Source organism: Pteropus medius, unplaced genomic scaffold, assembly GCF_902729225.1.
Source record: "Pteropus medius unplaced genomic scaffold, Ma_sr-lr_union100, whole genome shotgun sequence".
Lineage (NCBI taxonomy): Eukaryota > Metazoa > Chordata > Mammalia > Chiroptera > Pteropodidae > Pteropus > Pteropus medius.
This window is the reverse complement of record NW_024352790.1, coordinates 2176644-2183738: the sequence shown is the minus strand read 5'-3', so window position 1 is coordinate 2183738 and position 7095 is coordinate 2176644.

Below are 7095 nucleotides of genomic sequence, written 5' to 3'. Positions count from 1 at the left end.
ACAAGGTGGTTTGGTGTACATTCTAATCAGGTCTTCTGTTTCTTCTACATAGAACTTTTGGCTCTTATTCCACACTGCTGTGAATAAGCCATGTGTCAGCTTGGTTATGTCTCTTCATTTCCTCAGCTAATGAGTGAGAGTTTTTAAGTCTAGAAGCCCTTTTAAATCTAGAAGTCTCCTTTTGGTATTTTCTCTGAAGTCAACATGTCTTTTCATCCGTGGATACCTTTAGGCCTTCAGTTCTTTGTTCACATTCCTTCTATTTTGAACCTAATCCAAACACTAGTGAGTCTCACTCAGACCATTCTTTTGTCTGGAGAGTTTATTCTTCATCTAGGACACACCACGTATTTTCCAAGTTACTGAATCTTTGGGAACAAAGGAGGGTCTGGGAGATATCAATTTATTTGTAGTTTTTAGTGGAACGGTGGGGAATAATAGCACACTTCTGATTGTTGTAGACTATTTGAGGAGGCCTTTGCTTAGGAAAGCAGACATGCAGCCAGTTTCCTTGTGGTTCCTGGTGACGTGTGAGAATGAAGTTCTGAAACCCTAAGTGGAGAGTAGCAAGCCCAGGAAATAATTCTTTCTCCATGTCCTTCTTACATTAAAATTTTATATTATTATTATTTCATATTTTTCACATGCTTATTATTTTATTGATTCAATGGTAGTTCTCCTTTGAGGCTTTGGGAATCTTTCTGAGCAAAAGAAACAAAACACTCTTTTCAAAGGTTTTTAGATATGGCCACAAGATGGAGCAAAGAGTCCAGTCTAGCTTGGTTGTTTTGTAGCAAGGAGAGGCTAGGCCGGATTAGTTGGGGAAAGGGCCTCCTCAGAGGAGGTGAATCAGAAAAGTGGAGCGGGAGGGGTGGGGGTGAGGGTAGGGCATGTTTGTAAATCAAGAAACTTGGCGCATACCTGTAGCACTTTCTTCAGAGGCCAAGTTCCTTCCTTTCCTCAAGACAGAAATGCTTCTCCTCACCTCCTCCTTAACTTAGATCTCTCTTTTTCTCTCAAAACTTCCCTCAGAAAAATTTTTTTGTTTTTAGGAGTAACCACACAAGACATACACTCGACAGAGTGTGACTTTTCCTCTTTAGCCATAATGCATTTTTGAGTTAAGAGTCTATGAATATTTTCATAGAACATGAACTACCCAAGTACTATACCCTATAAACAATGATTCAAACAGATGGGTTATCACTGATAAAGGGCTATGCATTTTAATATACATTCTTCCCTTCTTGAGAGAATTGGAGGAGTATGGAAAATGGTAGATATATCAAAGAGATATTCCACAGGCTTCAGCTTGATGTAGTTGGAAGAGCATCCTTATAAATGTTTCAACATTTTCCATCTGGGCTGTCAGCACGCGTTGCCAGAGCAGGGCAAAGCTGGCAAAAATCGACCTGGAAAATCCCCTGCAGGGTATTGATTTTCCTTTTCTCAGAGGAAGGTCTGGGCATGAGAGGAAAGTCCTGCTGTTATTACTGAAAGTTGCATTCTTTCGGGTGGTTGGTTTTTCTCCTGACTTGCAGAGCCAAGATTTAGCAGCACCAAAAAAGTACTTGGAAAACTTTACTTTTCTGGTAAACATTATTCACTCCTAGGGCCAGGGTAAGCTTTCCTCTATAAGATAAGCATTAATCAGGGATGTTCCTCAAGAAGATTGTGTGTGTGTGTGTGTGTGTGCGTGGGTGCGCGCGTGCATTAATGACATATATAAAATACGTATATACTTCTGAGTGAAAGAGCTGCCTACCTAATATATAAACATATGTATTCTCTCAATTCAAAGCTAGCTTTTTTTTTATTTTCAAAGCTAGTTTTTGATTGGTCTTCAGTACTGGTGCTTTAGGTCATGGTGATCAAACTATACTTCTTGCCCTCTACAGAGCTTTTTTCCATGACTGCAATTGTAGGTACAACAAGATAAACACCAAAAGAAAAGTAGATTGAAGTTCCCCTGGTGTATTAAAGAGAGGGCCGATTACGTTTGCAAAAGGTCTTTGCAGGAAGTGGAATTCAGATGGACTATGGATATTGAGCACCTTGGTGATTTACTTTAACACACAGGATCCACAATTCTAGGAGGCAGTAGCAATTTAATAAAAACTAACATTCGTTGAGTGCTTATTATGGGCTAGGCATGATGCTATGGGCTCTGTATGCTTAATATGCACCCTAACTCCAAGAGTTTGTTACTGTTATTACCTCTATTTTATAGGTAAAGACAACCATTGCACAGAAAGGTTAAAAAATTTGCCTAAAGTCACAAATGCTGCAGGTGAACATAATTGTACAGGTGTACATAAATGAACTCATTGTTTCAGCATCTGAGCTGTTAAGGAACTCATCTATTTGGCAACCTGATATATTTGAAGTACAAGTGCAAACCAGGAATAAAAAAATAAACTAGCTTTGAGCTACTAAAAGTATACACCAAATCAAGGCACAGTTACAATTATTGGGAGGACCTATCTGTCCTGCACTTTAACTTCATTTACTGTTACTGCATATGAATCAGTTATTACTGTATCACACAACTTATCTCTTGTTACTGTAGACATAAATTGTTTCCTAATCCAAGGCCTTTCAGATCTGCAGTCTTTGACATCTGTATTCACAGAAGAGAATAAGTACATGGGAAATGATGGGAAAATGCTAAAAGAGGGGGAAAAAGCCTATTTTTTATAATATTATTGAGGGTCATTTAGTGCAAGGGCCCAAATCCTTATCATTTTTAATAAACTCCAGAACCATCGTAGCCTTGCAACAAAGCTCATTAGGAAATGTTCATGCTACTGATATTAAGTGATGAAGAAAATCTCCAGTGACATTTGATTATTGGTTCAGGAAGAAAAAAACATAAAATGCAGTTTGGGAAGATTTGCATTCAAATTAATTACTTTTGACACTGACAAATAGTACTTTAGGGAGTAAATACCCTACCAGAACCAACACTCATCTATCCATAACAACATTCTCTGAGGAGTCCAAATGATTGAGGTTGATTTTACTTTTCTCTTTTGTAAGATAGTGAAACAAAGGTCCTGAGCACCATGGCCTTGCACAGGTGCAGTTGATGCCTTTTTGGACACAAGGTACCCTCTCATAGGGTGGGGCTACCAGAGGAAGGGAACTTTCAGGGTGAGTCCAGCTTTCAGGATCCAGTTGGGAGACAGGACTGATGGAATTTAGTGTTTCTGTCTAAAGAACATCTATTTTACCATAATAGATGCAAAAAAATTAATATGATTCACGTGTTAGCAAGTAAAGGTACATATATTATTTTTTGGTTAAGGGCTCAAGGTCTAGATCTGTCTTGCCAACATCCGATGAAGTTTTAATTAAAATTCTGACTACTTTAATAAAGAACTAGAGTTCTCCGCTTGAAAAGCAAAAATATATAAGCATCTTTCTCTTTATTACTTTACTACAGTCCTCCTAGTATAGAATTAATGATTTTAGTAGTTTATCTACTATTGCATAGGAAGCAAAAATGTGAAAAACATCCTCTTAGCATTCTGATTTATTTCACATACCTACTCTGAACTCTCAGATTTTGGAAGTGAGCACTTCTTTACAGAGAGCATCAATTACATCAAAATATCAGTCAAATCTGTTTTCTTTCGCTTTTTCCCACTATAACTCTCCAGCTTAAAAAAACAACAGTTAAATGATGTAACTCTGGGACTTTATGAGGTAAAACTAGAATTAAAAGGAAACTTCTTATTAATATATTTATTTTTATATGACAACCAGAAAACATTGCTGTTATGCTGAATATCATGCTTAGAACACATAGAAGACCTTTCTTCTCCAGAGAAGAAAAACACATCAACAAACACTGAAGACCTACTTTACATTCATCCCTCTATCATGCACAGAAAATACACTATGGAGGAAAATCAATCTAATGGGGAGACAGACATGTAAAACAGCATAACAAATAACATATAACAGATAACATAACAGACAACATTTTCTTCACTTGGGTTCCAGATCGCACACTTTATTTTCTTCCTACTATACTGTTAGTTAGCTGTGTCTGATTTTTTTTTTTTTTAATTCAACAAGCTAGTGCCAAAGTATAATTGGCAGCTATCCGTAAAGAAGAATCTACCATGCAAACCACCATGGAATGTGGACATTCTCTTTTTTTCTGCAGAACTTCTCTAATAAACCACCTACACCTATTTCTCTCCTGTCCTGTTGGCTACTCGACCATCTCTACTACTACCCACTAATTGTCATTTTTGCTCCTTGTCCCCTGAAGTCTTTTGTAATGCCACATCAAGCCATAAAGAGGCAATTTAATAAAAACAAAAAGAATTAGAGAATGAACATGTCACATGGAGTATAGATGCAGAATAATTTGCTGTGTGGTAGGCTTCTCACACCAGATCAATGTGTCTGGGAAACTAGCAGTTGGCTGTAGTGAGAACTTAATCTTAGCAATCTGCCACAGTTCTGGCTGGTGTTTCTCTCCCATAGTGCAGTCACTTCCTGGGGTTATCAGAAGATTTATAAATTTCTGTTAAGCCACCCAGTCTGTGGTATTCTGTGATAGCATCCCAGACTACTATTTTCCAAGCACATCATTGCAATCTCTGCCTCTACCTCTCTCATCTCTCTCTGACTTGGATCCTCTTGCTCCTTTTTATAAGAATTCTTGTAATTATGTTGGGTTCTCCAAGATAATATCCCCATCTCAAGACCCTTAACTTAATTATATCTGCAAATTCTGAGAATTAAGACATGGACATCTGCGGGAGGGGGGTGACATTATAACCTGTCATAATGTCTTATATGTCAATTCCACAGTGTCATAATGAAACACCAAAGTTTAATGTTCTGTAGATCCATACTATATTACCTGACAGAAATCACAAGAAAGTTTCAGCTTTCCATAGTTAACCTTTCATTGAGCAGCAACTGTATGATTTGTTGGGAATATAAAATAATAGCAATGACAAAACAATAATCATAAATAGCATAGCTACCCACATGTGAAGTATTTTAATGTGCTAAGCAGATAAATTATCTCTAAATTTTATAAGAATCCTGAAAGATTATAGCTCCCAGAAACCAAGCTCAAAATGGGTCAAAGAGCAAAGACTAGAATTTGAACATGGGTCTTCTCACTCCAAACGGTAAACCTGTGAACTAAAATTCACTGCCTATCTTCTCCACTTTTTCCCTCAGGATCCCTGCGGGCTTTTCATACATCAATGTTAATAAAAGACTACTATTTTTATTCATTCATTCAGCAACTCACTGTATATAGAGAGGTGGGTTCAACAAGTCTGATCCAGTCCTCAGGGAAATAATAATCTAGTCTAATCTGAATATGGATTTTATTGTATTAACATAATTCTCTTGTCTTCTTCCCTTTCTTTAATTTTTAAAAAGACTAAAATATTTATTTTCACTTTCTTGGAAGATTTGAGTTTGAAGTCTTTTTGTCCTAAGGAAGAGAGAACAAGTTTAATAATTACTAGTGAGTCAGGTTCTGAGTATGCTGTGGCATAAAACTTATTGTTCAAATAAGATTTGAGGTCAGAAGGAGTGGTTTGGAGGAAAATTAGATAAGAAGGAATTTTCTTTTGAACTAGGAAGAGCTGTCCTTAGATGGATGAGATGGGGATAGTTCAGCAGGATGTGTCTGTGCTCAAACATTGGAATTCCTTTGAGATGGAATGTCCTTCTGACCCAATGAATGGAGGCTTTGTAAGGGAATTAGTTTGATTTGTAGACAATGAAGAAATAAATTGTTTCTTGAGCTTAAGATTTGTAACTGCTATACTTAAAGAAAGTTAACTAATATTTATTAAGGACCTGATATGTGCTCAGAACAGTATAATCAAGCACATTATTCAGTATCTTTTACTTGATGTTTGAAATTTTAGATGGAAGTTGGAAGTGGTAATGCACCAAACTATAATTTCATTTCAATTGTAATTTTACTTCTTACTCGTGTTTGAAAAAAATGCCTGAAGATCTGAAATATAAAAATTGAGAAACAAATTATTTTCCAATCAACCAAGGTCATTGGAGTGTTATTTATTTCTCATTGGCTAATGTGCATCGTTGAGAGAGATTGTATGTTCTGGAGAAGAGAGCCAAATACATTAAAAGAGGATTGACTGTTAAAGTGGGGAATTGGGTATTAATAGCTGTTATGAGCTGAATTATGTCTCTTCACAATGGACACGTTGAAGTCTTAACCCTAAGTACCTCAGAACGCAATCTTATTTGGATCTATAAGGAATATCCTTATAGATATACTTAAGTTAGAATGAGTTCATTAGCGTGAGAACTAATCCAATATGACTGGTGTCCTTATAAAAAAAGGAAATTTGGAGACAGAGAGACAGACACACAGACACATAGACACATACACATGCACAGAGAAAGAGAGAGAGAGAACTCTATGTGAATATCAAGGCAGAGACTGGGGTGATGTTTCTACAAGTCAAGGAAAGCCAAAAATTTCTGACAAACACCCAGAGGAAGGGGGAGGCATGATTCTTCCTTATGGCCCTCAGAAGGAACCAGCCTAGCTGACACCTTGGTCTTAGGCTTACAGCCTCCAAAATGTGAGAAAAATTTCTGTTGTTGAAGCCATTTAGTTTGTGGTACTTGTTACAGAAATCCTCAGAAACTAATACAATAGCTAAACCCTTTAGGCAAGAAGTATTTGCTTTAATAAAATCTTTGACAAAATCTATAACTTTGCTCCAAATCTTCCTAATCAGATATCTAAAAACTGTTTTTCCGTCAAATTTTCTTTGTTATTACTATCCCACCTGTGGAAAAATTCTAGAACTTGAATTTACGGATTAAGCTAATGGTAGCATACAAAGCCACTGACTGTTTTCTGTGTAATACCAAAATCACTTTATAATGCCATAATGGTTTTTAGTGACATAAGCCTAGAGGCTTAGGCAAACTATAGCAACTGCAAAACATGAACACATATAAATAGATCATATCTTTAAAAAGGCTAACGGCAAGAAAAATGCTAATTGGGCTGTTAAAATTCGGAGCAATTAAAGTTTTATACTTAATCTCTAGATTAATATAATG